At 36.7% G+C, this 19,374-nt stretch overlaps 1 long non-coding RNA gene across 1 annotated transcript; it reads right to left on the bottom strand.

The window, feature by feature from the left end:
* Nucleotides 1-15,243: 15,243 nt before the first annotated feature.
* On the bottom strand, nucleotides 15,244-19,025 carry LOC140179512 (uncharacterized). Its single transcript, XR_011872997.1, has 4 exons — nucleotides 18,279-19,025; nucleotides 18,096-18,205; nucleotides 17,898-17,982; nucleotides 15,244-15,430 (listed from the first exon to the last, which is right to left on the bottom strand). It is a non-coding gene; the product is annotated as an uncharacterized lncRNA (long non-coding RNA).
* Nucleotides 19,026-19,374: the final 349 nt, after the last annotated feature.

The raw sequence follows: 19,374 nt of genomic DNA, 5'->3' as shown, positions 1-19,374 counted from the left end.
CAATATTCACATATATACAACCTAAGCCACAATCATCATATCCATACACAACATCTCAATACCCAAACATCATAGAACAACAATTTATACTAGGGTTGAGAATCTTACCACACCCAAGGTCCAAGGAGACAAGATTAACCTTCTCCTTCAAGAGAGTTGGGTCCTATAACATCAAAGAACCCAAAATCTCAACATTTTTGCTCATGAAACTCGAAATCAAGGGCTGGAATTTCGAACAGTAAAACGTGGCTTACCTCAAGATTGATTGTATGGGTTTTGTAGAGCTCTCCACGGTGAACGCGTGGCCGCAAACGGAGCGGCAATCGGAGCTCTAGATCAAAAGTTATGGTGGTTTGAAGATCAAGTGAGAGAAGGAAGTTGAGAGAGTGTTCTTCCCCCTTCCATCTCAATTTTCAGCGTGTTTTGGTGTTGTGTCAGGAGAGAGAGTGCTGAAAACTAGGGTTTTGGTTTAGTTATGTTGGGCCAAGGGCCCACTTTGGGTCCGGTCGGTCCGGTTTGGCCCGTTCGGTCCAATCTTGGTCCGATTTCTATAAAATTGGTACCGAAATTCTTGTCTCAATCTCCTCTATCATATTAAGCCATAAAAATAACATTTTTGGCTTTCTAGAATAAATTCTCATTTATGGGTTAATTAGCCATTAATTAACCGGGTCTTACAATAATCCTTTTGTACAAAAGTTTTGGTTGTCACTTAAGCAAACCCAACAAAATTTATAACCGAAGTATTTAAATATCGGGTCATCTCCCAAGGAATTACAGAGAAGTATGATTTATTATTGGTTATGAAATTGTATATTTTTGAGTTTTTGAAATAAGGAACAAGTAATTTAAATGGCAAGAAAAATAATTTAATAATTATGAAAGCTCTTGACAAGGTATAAGAATTGAAAATCCCATCCTAGTTATCCTTATCAGGTGTGATGAGAATTGTTTATCGCTCCTACTTAGTTAACCCTTACTAAATAAAGGAAAGTCAAGTGGACCAATCAATTTGATCCTCAAGTCCTAGTCAACTCTTGAGGAAAGACTAGCTTTAGAGCGATCCAAATCAATTAGCGAGAATTCCAATTTTCAATCAACTGTTGAGTCTGATAACTCAAGTATTACCAATTACTTAACCAAAACCAAAATGAGAAAAATCTAAATTAATTTGAAAGCATCATAAACTGAATAAAACAATCATAAATCTGAAATACCTCAAATTATATTAAATAGAATATTCAAATCTAACATGGAAAGATTCATAAGCCAATTTGGCAACATAAGTAATTAACAAGTAAAAGCATTAAAGTAAACAAAAGTAAAAGAGAAACATAAATTAAAGGAATATTGAACCTGGAATTGGGGAAATAACCATAAATTAAGAGAAATCCTAATCCTAAAACCTAAGAGAGAGGAGAAAACCTCTCTCTCTCTCTAAAACTATATCTAAACCTCAAATTGTCAATTATGAATGTTGTCTATGTTGTTCGTTTTGATTCCCCCATTCTCTGGCTTCTATTCTGTGTTTCTGGGATTGGATTTGGGCCGAAAAAGGGTCTAAAAATCGCTGGGAGCGACTTCTGTAATTTTTTGCACGTAGCATCCTTCACGCGTGCGCGTGGGTCACGCGTTCACGTCATTTGGAGTTTTTCCTTGTCACGCGTTCGCATCGTTTATGCTCTGTTCTATGCACGCGTCCGCGTCGTCCACGCATACGCGTCATTGCCATTTCGCGCTAGGCACGCGTCCGCGTCGTCCACGCGTGCGCGTCGCTGTCATTTCTTCAAAACTCCATTTTTGTGCTTTCCTTCCATTTTTGTATGTTTCATTTCTGTCCTCTAAGCCATTCCTGCCCTATGAAGCCTGAAAATACTTAACACACAGATCACGGCATCGAATGGTAATAAAGGATAATTAAAATAATTATTTTTAAGGCATAGGAAACATGTTTTCACATATATCATAAAATAAGGAAGGAATAGTAAAACCATGCAAATCATATGAATAAATGGGTGAAGAATTGATAAAAACACTTAATTGAGTACAAGATGAATCATAAAATAGGGATTTATCAACCTCCCCACACTTAAACATTAGCATGTTCTCATGCTAAATCCAAGAGGAAAGAATGAAGGTAGAATGGTGGAATCTTATGCAATACAATCTATTCTAAATGCAAGCTACCTAAATGAATCATGCAATTTCTACCTACTATCCACTTATATATATAAAGCTTACATGTGGTTAATTTGATTCATATTTTCAAGGAATCATATATGTACAACCAAGGCCAAATCATATTAAAACACATTCACAATTGAGTTGAGTTAAATGAATTTACAAACTTGCAAGACAATTAATAATTAAACATGGATATATGGAAATGAGCTATTGAACCCTCACTGAATTTGTGTTTACTCTCTAATCACTCAGTGTTTGGGGTTAATCACTCTATTCTTTTCTAGTCATGCTTTCTAAAACTTTATTTTTCATCTAACCAATCAACAAATATTTCATGTATACATGCAAACATCATGAGATCTTTTCAAGGTTGTAATGGGGCTAAGGTAAAGGTGAGGGTATATATACAAGGCTAAGTGAGCTATAAATTGAATCTTTGATTAGTCTAAGATCTCACCTAACATATACATACTCTATACAATTTTTTTTTGAAATTATGCCTAGCTACCCATAATTTTTCCACTTTCTTATCACATACTCATGTACCAATTTTATTTTTGATTTTATCCCATGTACATTAATTTCTTTATTAAACTTAATAATGTGGTAATTTTGTCCCCTTATTTATTTATTTAATTAAACAGTTTTTTTTTTGAAACATAAATACAACATATCAATGCACATGGTATTTTAATTATTTTGGTTTCACATGAGCATGCTCCCAATTTTCAAATGATTTATAGAGTTAATACCTTCCTATCAACCCAAGCTCCCACAGTTTTTCCACACTTAGTTTGATTCACAATCTCTACCTTAAACTAACCAAAGATTCAATTTGGAATTTTTAAATTGTTTTTCTACTTAAGGTTAGTAATGTGGTTATAGAACAGAAGGGGATTAAAAGACTCAAGGGGGCTAACAAGGGTGACATAAAAGGGTAGGCTTATTTGGGATGAGTGAGCAAAAACAAGTAATGGCCTCAATCACATGCAAGTATGTAAATACATTCTATATTGGACATATAGACTGAAACAAAGTAAAGATTACAAGCATAGAAAAGAATGGCGAAACACACATGAATGAAATTAATGGTTAAATGTAACCATACAATTAAACTCAAAAATTCACGGGTTGTGTGTTCTTTGGCTCAAAAACCATATATCAGTTATGTATATCATGCAAGTAGAAATCAAGAGTTTCCATTCAACTCAATGTGAATCTTTGAATGGCTCTTATAAAAATAAGTATTTTCCTTGAAAAATGTTGTCAATTTACCAACATTTATTGCTATATATATATATATATATATATATATATATATATATATATATATATTATATTATTATATATATATATATATATAGTGTGTGGATTGTTGTGATTCTGAAAAAATAAAAATTTCTAGTTTACTCTTTTTATTCTCAATTAAACCAAATTATCATATGCTAAAAGGGTAAACTAAACTAATTAATCCATATTTTTTATATCACAACTAATAAGCTAAAAGTGCAAATTAAACTAAATGTCTAAGATATAAACCCTAAAAGAGTCTGAAAAATGTAACTAAACTATATATATATATATATATATATATATATATATATATATAAACCAAAGTGCAAAATACAGAAATAAAGTAGAGATACAGCAAAAGAAAAATGTGCAAGTACTGAAAAACAAATAAGATAAGATAAAATAAAATAAAATAAAATAAAAATACAGAAAATAAACAAAATAGGATAAAAAGAGTCTGAAAGTAGTTCACCAAAAAGATTTGCCAGAGATGGTGACCTCCCCACACTTAAATAATAGCATCATCCTCGATACTCTATCAAGCTGGGTGTGAAGAAGTGGCATCTCTGGAAGGATGTGCTGCTGGTGTCTTTGTGGTGGCCTGAGGGTCTACAGTCTGTATGAGTGTCAAAAGATCTGCCTGCTGGAGTGGAGGCTCTGTCTGTAGGGGGACCTCTGGATCTGCTGGCTGTATCTGATGGGCTCCTCATGACGTGGAGCAGCCTGCTCAGGTCCTGCCTGCTCAGCCTCTGCACGTGCCTCCTCCTCATGATCATCCGCCTCCTCCTCAGATGGCTCAAAAGGGGTGTCAGGTTCGGAGGGGATGTCATGGTGGCCAGATCGAATCATCAACTTTAAATGCTCATAGCATCGCTTGCTGCGACACTCAGATCTCTCATATCGCTGCTGGTTGTGGCGCTCCATCTGATCCAACCAGTCAAATAGGTGATGCACGAGGTGGTAGATGGGCTCTGAAGCAGGTGGAGGTGCTGTGGTGGTGGCTGGTGCAGCAGAGGCTGAAGGAGCAGCAGAAGATGTGGCTGCCTTAGCGGAGGCAGTGAGAAATGGCGGTCTGTAGCCCAAAGCCTGGAACTTCCTACTGTGTGGGATAATTTTCTTGCATTCGGCGGCAGGTGGCTTCTCATCAGCAATCTCCCAGGTCACCTCAGTTCGGCGTCCCATCTGAGTAATCAAATATGGAAGGGGCAGAATGCCTTGAACATGGACCCTGGACATATAATACCAGATGAATCTGGGAAGGTATAGGTCCTTGCCCTCCATCACACACCAAATGAGGGTAATCATGGCAGCTGGCACCTCAGTCTCATGAGTGCTTGGCATCACATAGTTACTCAGAATCTGCTGCCAAAGCCGAGCCTCATCATTCAAATAGATAAGCTTGATTCCTTTTGGGGCCACTGTGGACTTGCCCATGACCCATGGGATAGTAGGATCAAGAGCTATGGTCCGCTTCACTGCGTCCCAATCAAATCTCATAAATTTCATATCCTCCTCGGCCTGCTGGTAACCATCTGGTTTATCTGATTTAGGTAGGAGCTGGAGGATATCTTCAATTGCTTCCTCAGTAACCAGAATCTGCTTCCCTCTGAGTTGCACTGCATCCAGGGTCATTTTAAAGTAGTTACGCTAGAATTCTCTGACCCAAGATGAATTGACCTCAGTCAAGTTCCTCTCCAGAAAGAACCAGCCTCTCTGTTTAATTTGTTCTGAGGTGTATTGTTGTAGTTCTTCTAGAATTTTGAGGGTCTTTTCCAGGTATAAATTCCTTGAAGTTTGAAAGACTGGATACTTGAGTTCACAGTATCTGTTGCAAACTTGACTGGGTCTGTGGCAGGCAGAAGCTGATAAGCCTTTTCCTGCGGGGTAAAATTCTTTTTCCGCCAGGAATCATCATGAAGGATATCTAAGATGGTGGTAGAAGATTCGCCTCTTTTCCTTTTGCCTGTGGTTGCCTTGCCCTTTCCTTTGCTTTTGGGTTTAGACATCCTGAAAAAGCAGAAGTTCCAGGATACAGTTTAAGAAACTAAAGCATGAAAATAGGTAAGCAGATAGGATTTAAATGATGTAAGCACAGAGGGGCAAAAGAGGAATAAAATAGTAATATAAGCATGGAGTGAGTCAAATAGATGTAAAATGTTAGATTGTATGCAAGTTAAAAGTTGGAGAATAAAAATCACAATCCAAAATCTATGATATGCAGAATTTTTGTTAATTAGGAACAACAGTAATCATGCCTTAAAATGGGTTGAAAATAGTTAAGTAAAAACCAAAAGGGAAGTTAGAAAGTTAAAGCAGTTAATAGTGAAAAAGTGAGGTTAAAGTAAGTGGCATGGTGTTGTGGTTCTTAATTAACACAAATTGCGAAAACTTGAATAACAAGCAACTCACATTCAAGTGGATATTGCAAATTATTGATGATAAATCATATAAAGAAAAGAATTGTAAAATGAAATTGAAATCATCAATAATGCTATTTAATGAATAAGGTAACCAGAAAGAATAAGAATGCTAGCCCACTCATTCATGAATTGCTTTGGTTGAAACCAATTAGTGCAAAACTTGAAATTGCCAAAATCAATTCATGAATGGGAGTGGAGTGAAACAATTTCTGAAAAAAATCGGGCAGCATTCCCGCTAAAAATTGGACGTTCCCGGGTAATAGACAGCAGTAGAAACAATTCATATGACATTAAAGGGATGCAGAAAAGAGTAACAAATAGTAAGTCACATGAATTCAGAATAAACAAACTCAATCTGCAGCAAGGAATGCAATTCAAGTTGAACAGTGTAACAACAACATTAAACAGTAAAGAACAGAATATGAACAGCATTATCATCACAGCAGTTTCAAAAATTGCGAAACAAATAAAACAGGCAGCAAGAACGGCGTAATTATCAGGCCTAAATCCACTAACCACATCCTAGCTACCTAACCACCTAAAATTCACTACGATCATGCATCTCTAACTATCCTAATTTGAATAAAATTCGAAAAAATATGCAACTAACTAACTAACTGAAAAGGAATCATTGTTCGGCGGAACCTGATGGGCAGAGGAACAGAAATTGGACTCAGAGAGATGGTGGTGGTGTGGTAATGGTGATGGCGACGCGGCGGCACTGGGAGGCGGCACGGCGACGGTCCGTGGTAGAGACACGGCAGCGGTTTGGTGGTTGGGGAAGAAAGAGGGTTATGGAGGGGAGAAGAAAAGAAGGGGGCGAGGAGGGTGAGGGTTGTGAGGGTCGTGGTGGCCGGCGGTTCTGGGTGAGGCGGCGAGGTGGTGGTTCGGTGATGGGGGGGGGGGGGCAGTGGAGGGAGAAGAAGAAGGAGGGGAGAAGAAGAGAAGGGAGGAGGAGGATTCGGTGAGGGCGGCGCGGTGGGTGGTGCGCGGCGAGGCGGGGCGGTGTGGCTGGTTGCATAGGGGAAGAGAGAGTAGAGGCTGGGAGGGAGGAGAGGGGGAGGGGGAATGTTGACGCGGGGGGGCTAGGGTTTCGCGTGGATTGGGTTAAGTGAATTCAAATCCACGCGGATGCGTGGGTCACGCGATCGCATGGTTGAGGCGGAACTGCAATGACGCGGACACGTCATTGACGTGATCGCGCGAATGAGGGATGATGAAAGTGACGCGTACGCAGGGCACGTGTACACGTTGCTCAGAATTGTGCTAAACGCACAATTCCAGCGTCGTTTTGGCGCAACTCTCTGTTTCAATTGAGGGGGCAATAATTTCCATGCGACGCGTACGCGTCGCCCACGCTTTCGCGTGGTGTGTGTGAAGCGAAAGTGACGCGTTCGCGTCACTGACGCGAATGCGTGACCCAAATTGTGCCTAACGCATAACAGCCGCACGATTCCAGCCCAACTTTCTGGGCGTTGGATGTTGACGCCGATTTGCAATCGACGCCCACGCGTGGTCCATGCGCACGCGTGGGGCCTTTTTTTTATGCAGTATGCAGAATGAAATGTTGATGCGGATGTTATGAATAAATCTAGGTACAATAAAAATAAAATAAAATAAAACAAAAACAAACAAAACGAAATAAAATTAAAATTGAAAAAGGAACGATCATACCATGGTGGGTTGTCTCCCACCTAGTACTTTTAGTTAAAGTCCTCAAGTTGGACATTCATGGAGCTTCTTGTCATGGTGACTTATGCTTAAACTTATCCAAAAATCTCCACCAACGTTTGCAATCCAATATCCTCCGGGGTCCCAAACAAGGCAAGTAAAGCCTTTGAGCAAATTAAAGCAGGTTTTCAGACTCCAGGAGTGTTGACTATCAGGATAAATTCCAGGATCCCAAACCTTGCTTCTGTACCCATCTTTGTCTTGATCTACATTTTTGCAGCCGAGTAGTACGGAATTTGAATTCTCACTAAGATGACCAAACATCTTCCAAGACCCATTCAATCGAACTCGAAACCAATCCTTGTACCTCAAATTGAAGCATGGAGCTTTATTGAATCTTGCATACCAGCTCTGAGTGTGAGCTATTTTTCTCTTACTTTTAAAGACGCAAAGAGCTCTAAGCTGGCCATATGTTTCAAGCAAACCATATTCAAGTGGAAAAGTAAAGATAAAGGCTAAGGATTTTACCCACTTGAAGTTTGTATTGGGTGGTAATGGCCTTGGGATAGGTGTTTCCAGTGGTTTTGCAAGCTCCACTCCCTTGTATTCTTCTGCGAATTCCTCTACTTCTTTGCAAACTTCTTCAATTGCAACCACGTCTTGATCAAAGTCTTCGATATCTTCCTCATCACTCAAGTCATAAATTGGGGGGTTGAGAAAAGTTTACCTCCGCATCATCCTCGTATTCACTTGCGGAAGATTTTTCAATCTCAAGGAATTCACTTGCGGATGCAAGTTCATTACTAGGAGAGCTTAATTCATGATGATCATTACCAAGGAAACTTGCTTCTTGAGCTGTTCCGTCCAGTTCTTCATAAGATATATGCTTCTGGGGTTGTGCACTATCCTCCTTAGCATCAATTGAAAACTGCTCGGCGGAATTCTCCACAATTCTTGATTCCCATGGAGGTTCAGCATCTCCTAAGTCTTCAACCAATTCTTCTTCTTTGATAATTACGGCTTCCTCCACTTGTTCCAGTACAAAGTCATGCTCCGTACTGTCCACTGGAGTTTCGAGTATCTCCTTCATGCTACGTTCTTCATTAGATTGTCCATATGAAGCCATGGGGGTTTCTTGAGTGTCCGAACGTTGGGAAGCTAATCGATTGATCGCTTGATCCAATTGGTGAAGGGTTGCATGAAATTTATTCACTATTTTCTTGAGACATTCCTGTGATTCTCAGGTTGATGGATATGGACGTGGTGCATATGGAAGTGGTGATTCTTGGGGGTAATTAGATTGGAATTGGGGTGGGTAAGGGTTAGGGTCATATGGAGGTGAATGGTGGTGGGTGGCTTGTGAGTGTGGTGGTTCATAGCTATGTTGAGGGGGTGGTTCATAGGTATATGATGGGACTTGTTGGTAACTATAAGGGGATCCACCATATCTATTATCTTGGTACGTACCTCGGAATGGCTCTTGACCATAGTAATTTGGTGGATGTTAGTTGTCACGAAGGGGTCCACCATATTTAATGTCTGGGCATGCATTGTAGGATGGTCGTTGTCCATGGTATCTTGGAAGGTGTTGTTGCCGAAAGGGTTGATCAGATCCTCGTGGCTCCTTCTAACTTTGATTGTTCCGACCTTGATGCATGTTCCTATTATATCTTCCATTCCTTCCAACAACATTAGAACCAAACTCAAAGCGACTGGGGTGAGAACTCATAGTAACTAAAAAAATTAAAAACAAAAATAAAAGCAAATAAACAAGCAAAATAAAATATTTACAATAACCAATAATAAGGCACACAGTTGCAATTCCCCGGCAATGGCGCCATTTTTTTGACAAACTGAAGATTGATGGTTTAGAATTCACAATAAATTCTCGTTGCAAGTATAGTTTCTAAACCAAGAAATAATCCTTTCGTACAAAAGTTTTGGTTGTCACTTAAACAAACTCAATAAAATTTATAATCGAAGTATTTAAACCTCAGGTCGTCTCTCAAGGAATTGTAGGGAAGTATGATTTATTATTGGTTATGAAATTGTATATTTTTTGGTTTTTGAAATAAGGAACAAGTAATTTAAATGGCAAGAAAAATAATTTAATAATTATGAAAGCTCTTGGCAAGGTATAAGAACTGGAAATCCCATCCTAGTTATCCTTATCAGGTGTGATGAGAATTGTTTATCGCTCCCACTTAGTTAACCCTTACTAAATAAAGGAAAGTCAAGTGGACCAATCAATTTGATCCTCAAGTCCTAGTCAACTCCTGAGAAAAGACTAGCTTTAGAGCGATCCAAATCAATTAGCGAGAATTCCAATTTTCAATCAACTGCTGAGTCTGATAACTCAAGTGTTACCAATTATTTAACCAAAACCAAAAGGAGAAAAATCTAAATTAATTTGAAAGCATCATAAACTGAATAAAACAATCATAAATCTGAAATACCTCAAATTATATTAAATAAAATATTCAAATCTAACATGGAAAGATTTTCACAAGCCAATTTGGCAACATAAGTAATTAACAAGTAAAAGCATTAAAGTAAACAAAAGTAAAAGAGAAACATAAATTAAAGGAATATTGAACCTGGAATTGGGGAAATAACCATAAATTAAGAGAAATCCTAATCCTAAAACCTAAGAGAGAGGAGAGAACCTCTCTCTCTAAAACTACATCTAAACCTCAAATTGTCAATTATGAATGTTGTCTATGTTGTTCATTTTGATTCTCCCATTCTCTGGCTTCTATTCTGTGTTTCTGGGCTTGGATTTGAGCCGAAAAAGGGTCTAGAAATCGCTGGGGGTGACTTCTGCAATTTTTTGCACGTGGTGTCCTTCACGCGTGCGTGTGGGTCACGCGTTCGCGTCGTTTATGCTCTATTCTAGGCACGCGTCCGCGTCGTCCACGCGTGCGCGTCGCTGTCATTTCTTCAAAACTCCATTTTTGTGCTTTCCTTCCATTTTTGTATGTTTCCTTTCTGTCCTCTAAGCCATTCCTGCCCTATGAAGCCTGAAAATACTTAACACAGATCACGGCATCGAATGGTAATAAAGGATAATTAAAATAATTATTTTTAAGGCATAGGAAACATGTTTTCACATATATCATAAAATAAAGAAGGAATAGTAAAACCATGCAATTCATATGAATAAGTGGGTGAAGAATTGATAAAAATACTTAATTGAGTACAAGATGAATCATAAAATAGGGGTTTATCAGTATACCTTCATGAAGAACCTTCCAAGTGAAATTCTTGATTTTTAGTTATGAGACGTGTTTAAGAGGATATTTTTTTCAAGTTAGAGACAAGATGCAGAATGACAATTTTATCACACGTTCAAGTATTTAAATACATCAAGCAGACCAAGAGTTCATATAAAAAATAATAGTGCTGACTTAGGAGACACAAAATTCAAATTTATTTAATTAGTTGTTAGAATTTATCAAAAGATTTGATTTAATTTTAATCTATTTAATAGTATTTTTAGGTATTTAATACTTAAATCAAATATGATCTTATCTAATAAGATTAAGTCTGATTTAGATTGGGTATCATATTTTTAGGACTTTAAATTTAAATCAAATCTGATCTGATCTAATAAGATCAAATATGATTTAAATTAGTTAGGATTAATTTAGGAGTTATATCTTTTATTTAATTTTGAATTTTATTATTTAACATTAGAAAGATTTGGCCTATTTTTAGATTAATCGGTTAGAGGTCTATTTTAGCAAGTTTGTAAGACATTTTATGCACTTTTTTATGTGTATTTAAGTGAGGTGAGTGATTTATTTTGCTTGTTGCATGAAGAAATTCAAAGATGCAACCTAAGGTAAGTCTTAGTGTTAGTTCTTTCAGTTTTGTCTCTTTGATCTAGGTTGTCATGGATATGTTCTTTAAAGATTTAATAAGAAAAATCCTTTCAGCGATCTAGAAAAAATCAATATCCATCTATCTAACTATTTTTTATCTTTATCTTTTTGTTTTCACTGTGTCTTTTGTTCCTCGTTCTTTTTTTCTATCATTTGGTATCAGTTACAGGTCGTAGGTGAATTTTAATTTATCTATACATTCTAGGGTCTTCATCTAGTTTGTGTATTTTATCTTTTATTTCTGTCATCTTACTTTAGAGTCATATTCAAAAAAAAAAATAATAAATAAATAAAACAATTCAAAAAGAAAAAAAAAAACAACATGGAAGAAAAGGAGAATTTAGAAAAAAAAAAAAGTAGTGTTTTTGAATTGTGCAAGACAAAAAAAAAAAAGGAGAAAAATGTCATATAATTAACAAGATTGTTGACTTCATTTTTAAAGTATCAAATATTTTGTATTTGCTTTACATTACTTTTGGATATCAATTGGCATTGAGAATTATTCTAGTGTCTCTAAAATTCAAGCAAAATGTCTCTCTTTGTTTTGTGTCCTTGGTCACATAACCTGATTATTTTTTTTATCAAATTAAAAGTTTCTATTATTAAAATTATCTTAGTTTAGTCTCTCTTTTTTCTTGATTTCTAAAGTGCAACTTGTTTATACCAATCTAAAAGTGAAAAAAAAAAACAAAATTGTTGAGTTAAATGAAGAAAAAAGTCACAAATTAAGTGAAAACATGAGTATCCTAATTTGACTGATATACGTGACAAGAGTGTTGCGAGGCCATTATTATACTTTTTACAAATTTGTAAATCAGAATGAATGAGGATTAAGGATGATAATTGTGACGACGAGGAAATTTCATATGCATGAGAGAAAGGTTTTCAAGATGCAAATTCTTATTTTTAAGAAAAAGAATGATGCTGAAATTTATTTTGAATAGAAAAGAAGGTAGAGTTGATTTTTGTATGTTCCAACCTTTCAGAGGAAAAGAATGTTAGATCGGTAGAAACAAATATTTTTTGACAATACTTGTATTTGATAGAATGAGTTAGGAATATCTCAAAGATACAAAAAAAAAGATAAATTTGCACCTTGGAGAAGATGAAAAAAATAATGAAAAATTAGTTTGTGCCATCATCATACAAGGCATTTTTTGAAAAGTTTTGTAAGTTAAAACAAGGATCAAAATTTGTAAAAAAGTGCTAAAATGAGTTGTTGAATTTGATGAGAAAGAGTGAAATTGAAAAGGGATACTAAAATTTTTATGGGACGATTTTTGGTGTGATTAATATAACAACTCGAGTTTTTGAAAATTAAATAATGAATTATTTATAATTTATTATATTTATGAGAAATTTATTTAAAAAAATTATTTTTTTAAAAGTAATTAAAATTAAATTTTATATTTTAAATTTAAAATTTATTAATATTTTTAAATAATTTTTATTATAATAAAATAATTTTAAAACAAAAGAAGAAAATTATTATTATTATTATTATTATTATTATTATTATTATTATTATTATTATTATATGATTATTATTAAATTAATATTTATTTTTCTTTCCTTTTGGCCGAAAGCCATTACGGAAGCAAAAACAAAGAAAAGGAAATGGTAATATATATATATATATTACCGTGGATCACATTTTATTTGCATTAATCATAATCATTCAAATATATGAATAACCATATGTGTATATATATGAAAAACCCAAGACACCTAATCCTAACGTGGCGTGAAAGTAATCTACATATGTGTATTATATGAAAAATCAAAACACCTAATTCTTTTTTATCACATTTAATCATCATCACTCGGCTTCCTTTGGTTCCATTTCTTTTCTTTCACTAACGGTGAGAGTGAGAGACCGAAGCTGGATGGAGAAAATCGTAACCCCCACCGAATAAAAGTGTTTGTATCCTCTTTCTCTATACGTTGGTGTCACTTTTGTTTATTAGAAGCTGATGGTGACATAATTCTTATTTTCTTTGAGTTTGGCCAATTAGAGTTTTAGAAAGTATGGACGATTTCTGACACTTTTCTTTTCAGCAGCTCGGTCAAAAAATTTTTCCAAAACTTTCGTTGATTTTGATTTCATACGGAGGTAAGAGATTTTATTTTAAAATTAACAACTTTCAATTTAAGGATGTCCAAAAATATAGTAAATAATTACAAATATGTTAATAATTATAATCTTATTGAGTTTAGATTTTTGGCTGTGAATAATTGGCTGTGTTTGTGGCTGAGTTTTTTGTTATAAGAGTGAATGAAAATTGATTTCTTAATTAGAAGTAGTAATTTTCAGAGTTTATAAATGATTTTATAAGGATTGGAATAATATGTTGATTATTGAGAACCTTATGTTTAAAAAGTGCTGATAGTAGGCTGGTAAACTGTCGAGAAGTTATGAAAGTGAAGGAGCCCGTAAGCATGGTGAAGTCGAGTCTAAAGGGGAGGTTCTGTTTGAGTTCTTCTAAAAATAAACAAAAAGGTGATTTTGGTTAATGATTAATGTGAAAAGAACGTGGCCGGAATGTTTTGTAAAATTTGAATGAACGTGCGAATTTTTCCTTTAGTTTTAATAGCAAAAGATTTGAAAGGGAGTTGAATTTTATTGAAATAGAAAGAGTCGTAGCTTTAAAGGAAAACAATTTGATTATTTAAAACTTATTTAATATTTTGAACGGTGTGATTATTGAAAATTATTTGTTACTTGGGAGTGTTTTGAAAAGGATTTGAAAAGTGGTTAGGTTGGGATCCTCAAAGGGTGGCAAAGTCCGAATTTTAGAGAAAATACTACAGAAGTTTTTACAAAAATCCGAGACGTTGCTTAAAGAATTATTTAAAAGAAAACTGGATTTAGGGTTCAAAATAGTTGATTTTCAAATTATCAAGGAAAGTACTATGTTTTAAGTTTAATCTATTGAGTAAAGATTTTCGTTTTAAGTTATAATTTGAGTTCGATTTATTAAGAAAAAGAGTTTTTATTAAATGTTACGAAGTTTGATTATTTAGAAACTAATCGATTTAAGATTATAATAGATGAGTGAATAGGTGGTGATGCAGAGGTGTAATTGATTATTTGGTGACACAGAGGTATGTGTAATTAAGCGGTGATGCGGAGGTACGTTTAATAGTGTAGGTGATGCGGAGGTGTGGGTATGTAATTGGTGATGTGGAGGCATAATAAAAAAAAGAAAATGAGAACTAATGATGGAAATAGATACTTAAAAGGAAAAGAATGAGAAGGAATGAATAAGATAGATACTTGAAAACTGTATGTTAAATAGGTCTTGTGCCAAAATGCTAATGCGAAAGTGTCCGCCTGACTGATAGTCTAAGATTGCTAATGTGGGAATGTCCGCCAACTGATAGCAAATTGTATGTTGAATGGGCCTTTGTGCCAAACTGCTAATGTGAAAGTACCCGCCTAACAGATAGCCTGAGATTGCTAATGCGGGAATGTTCGCATAACTGATAGCACTGTTTCTTACTGTGATGCACAATAAAATGTTATTCTAATGAGGCCTAACTGACACGGGTAACTGTGATGCCAAGGTGTCTAACGGACATAGTAAAGGAACCATATTCGGGGTTCACTTCGAGTAACGTCGAGTTGCTGGTAGACAACCGACGACTCTGATAGATCGGACATTACGACGACACTTATACTATTTAATACTAAAATATGAGACTGTTTAAAACTTTAAACCGTGATACCGCTCCCAAAAATACTTTCGTTCGATAACGTACATCCATAAATACCATACAACTTACAACAATTCATAAAGAGTACATCCATATATATACATAAATATATATAAATGACTTTACAAGCATTAACCAATACAATTCCTATCCCTCTTACAGAATATATCAAGATAAAGGCGAAGGTACAATAAACCATAACTAAAACAATACAGAGCAACAACAAATAAATAAACTCTTCGTAACTTCTGCGCCCATATCCTGAAAGGGGAAAAATGTAGGGGGGTGAGAACATCATCCTCGAAAGGGTTCTCAGTAGAGGGTTTTTGGGAATTACTGTAATAGGATACGTGAAGATAAATCGTACCAGTGATTAATAACCGTCTTATGCCTCTTTTCAAAAACAACGATTTACAATAAAAGAGGATTCGGAATTATTTTCTGAAAGAGGAACAGTTCAATTCTCAAAAACTCAAAAGCCTTTTAAAACGGTCTATTTATGTTGAACCAAAATAGCCTTTTGTATTTTTCCAAACCAGAAACACAAAACCAAAACCAACCATCAGTCCATTTCATTTCAACCACGGCCCTAGGCCTAAACAATCCAACCATCAACCAATCACCACAATCCAACAGAGTCCCAGTTGCAAACACAGATAGGAAGATGCAAGCACAAACAAACAGTTATTACAAATAGAACAGTTAGCAATTAATCACATAGGCAAACCAAGTATAATATGCACACCCAAACAATATCACATAAATGCATATGATGCATGCCTGTCCCTAGTGGCTGATGATATCATCTGTCGGTTATATAGCCAACCCGACACGTCCTGGTAGCTAACCATGGACAGAAACACCCATCGTGGAGCAAGTAGGTTTGAGCTACAACCCCCTTGCTACTGCGCGCTCAACCCAGAGCCAGTGGAATAACCACTACTACGGCTACTACCCAGGCGGGTGTTTAAAAGCTCAACCTGGAGTGAGTGGAATCACCACTACTACCGCTACTACCCAGGCATCACAATCTCTAACCTGGAGCAAGTGGGACGAACCACAACCCTTGCTACTACCCAGGTATCTCAAGCATATATTCATTCAGTCCCAGCCATGGATCAACATCCATCTCAGCCATCCGGCTTAAATTCATAATTCATAATCAGCCATACGGCGCATAACTCATTCGGCACTCCGCCATAAATCAATATTATACACAGCCATTCTGGCTCATAACAAAATGGCACCTCCACCATTCAACATCATCAAATTCATAAAACCGGCATTTAAGCCACAAATCACTTTTTCTCAAATCGTTTCACTTTGAGATCAAGTTTCAACTCTTTTCAGCCTTGGCTTTAGAAATCTCGTTTCTCAAATCATCCCAGGCTCATAAGCCAAATTTACTCAAGTGAGTTCCCTTTTTAAAACAAAGCCATTCTCGGCATTCTCTTTCCAAAACTTCCAAAACCATGGCAAGTTAAGGATTTACTTCAAAGTATTCAAAACCACCCATCCAACAATGGAATTTTATAACAAAAACTTCTCGGCAGAGTCCCAAGTCTTTAGGGGAGAATAATAAAACTCAGTTCGCCAAATTCATTTAAAATCATTAAAACCTTGGCTTTCCGTTTTGAGTAATAAAATAGGATCTAAGCCAAACCGAGTCACGTAATCATTCACTTCTTTCAAATCCGTTTCCTCTACTTAGGCAAAAACCAACTTCAAGCCCCATGATAAATTCTAGAACGTTTCAACTGTTCAAAATTGTTTTAGTCTTGCAATAATTCAGAATTCAAAGAGTACTTAAAACCTTTCTCAAAACATTTCAAAATGAAACAAGTCAAGAGACATTCAAGTTCTTTCAAAGTCATTGAAATTTCTCTAATTGAAACCCTCAAGTCAAATTCAAAGGCATTGCCCTTGTCACATTTAAAATAGCTTAAAAACATAAGTTTCATCTAAGTAACTTTCTCCTGAAAGAGATACAATGCCTTTCTTAAGAAGCAAGACTAAATCACAATTTTCTCTTTAATAATTCATTTCAAAAGCATGAATCATCCTTTTCTTGATAATTCAAATAAAATAGTAGAAGTCTTTAACCCGTCATTTCTCCATACAACATTCAATAAAGACTCGGATTTTATAGAAATTTCGGCAGCACCTCCCCTAAAATTTGGACTTTTGCCACCCGGTTCGGGTCCCAACTAAACCGTTTTTCATTCCTTTTCAACAGCTCAAAACCAGAAATCAATTCAAAAGCAAGCTAAAACCAACAGTCGCCTCAGTGGTATATCTCAAGGAAACCATTTCAAAATCAACTCAATATTAACCGATTTAACTCATTTCCAAAGTTTAAAAAAATCGGTTCAGCAATAAATCATTTATCAAAGACCAAATTAATTAAAGCAACCCAGGCTGAATTTCAAGAGTATTCTATCTTTCACACCATCAAAATAATTGACTCAATCCAAACCAATTCTCAACGGATTAAACTCATATTTCAAATCTTTAAAGAATCAACTTGAAAAGCATTCTGTTTCACAAAACCACACAACAATCCGTTCATCAAAACCAAATAATAATCCATTCAAACATATAATTACATTCATCTAGGATAATCAACATCACATAAGGCTTATACAATCACCAAATACATTATCTCACATCAGTATCCATATGTAATAACTCCGACATATAAAATATAGTTTTTGGAAAGCGCCCCTACCTCAAAACGCAATTCCATAACCCAAACGTCTCACAGAGTCCTTTCCGCCTCAATTCCAGTCACGTTCGCAACAATCTCAACAACTCTAATCGTAACATACAACAACCGAAACTCAATCGTATAGCAATTGATGCCGCAAAACCTTAGTGTATGAAGCCAGAATAGTAACTAGAGAGCTTTCAAATCGAAAACGCTTACCGAATGAAGAAGGAACAACTGAACCGGAACAGCGGCGGTCTCTGAACCGGTTCAACGGTAGCCCGGCAGCCACCTCAAGTGGCAGCGACGACAATTTCCGATTGCGCCAACTGAAACCAACACGCAGTAACTACGGTATTCTCAGAATTCAAAAAGAACAGAAACCACAATTAAAACCCTTACCGGCAACTTTTTCTGGCGACGGCAGAAGTAGCCAGAAGCTCCGGCGGTGGTCTCGGAAGTCACAGAACCACTCCTGGTGGCCAGAACCCTTTTCTGACGGCGGCAGTTCCGACGGAGGCGGCGCCGGCAATGCAAACGGCGGTCGGGCGCGGTGGCTGAACTCCCAGCACACCTTCAGATCTCTCTCGTCTGCTCTGCTCCCGAACTCTCTCTCTGGCTCTGCCATAGAGGACGGCGACTGACACTGCGGCAAGGTTGACGGCGGCGCAGCTCAGCAACGGCGGTGATAGCAGCGTCGCCCTTCTCCTGCGCGTGCACGCATGCTCCCTCTTCCTCGCGTCGGGCTCCTGCATCACATCCCTCACGTTCGCAGTTCTGGGTCCGGCGCGGTTCAATGGCGATCGACGGCGAGGTGCGGCGGCCAACCAACGCCTCCTTCCTCTCCCCTGCGCGCACGAGCTTTCTCTCGCCTTCGTGACACTCCTCAGGCGACGGAATGGGGTGATGGTGGCAGAACCGCGACTGGGCAGGGATGAACGGGGCGGCTTCGACGGCGGCGCTCCTCGCGTGCGGCAGTCTGGCGGTCACGGCGGCAGTACCCAGCCGGCGGCGCCGATCCTTTCCCCCTCTCCTTCTCTTCTTCTGGACCAGTCTCCATTTCTGATTTTTTCCGTTCTTTCTTTCCATGTTTCTGTGAATGAGAGGGTGAAGGGAAATAAGTGGGGTGCAGCTGCTGGGTTCAGAGGGGGAAACGGTTCTGGTTAGGGTTTTCAGGGTTAGAGTTTTCCTTTTCAAAAATTAGGGTTAGGGACATTTTAGTAATTTCACTTAAAAATAGGTATAATGTAGTAATTAGAAATAAATTCTAATTCAACAATAATAGTGTATAAAAATACTATTTGCTCATCAATTTTACAAAATCGTTTTCAATAAAATGTCCCAATCAAATAATTAAAAGTAATATACTTAATTTCTTCATATTTCAAAATAGCAGTACTAATATTTAAAATATTTCTTATCTAGCCCCCAAATCATATAAAATTCTTATTATTTCACAACTATCAACTTTATAATTTGAATACAGGAAAATAATCCA

Source organism: Arachis hypogaea, chromosome 15, assembly GCF_003086295.3.
Source record: "Arachis hypogaea cultivar Tifrunner chromosome 15, arahy.Tifrunner.gnm2.J5K5, whole genome shotgun sequence".
NCBI lineage: Eukaryota > Viridiplantae > Streptophyta > Magnoliopsida > Fabales > Fabaceae > Arachis > Arachis hypogaea.
The sequence above is the reverse complement of the archived record's forward strand: the minus strand, read 5'-3'. Positions and strand labels throughout refer to the sequence as shown.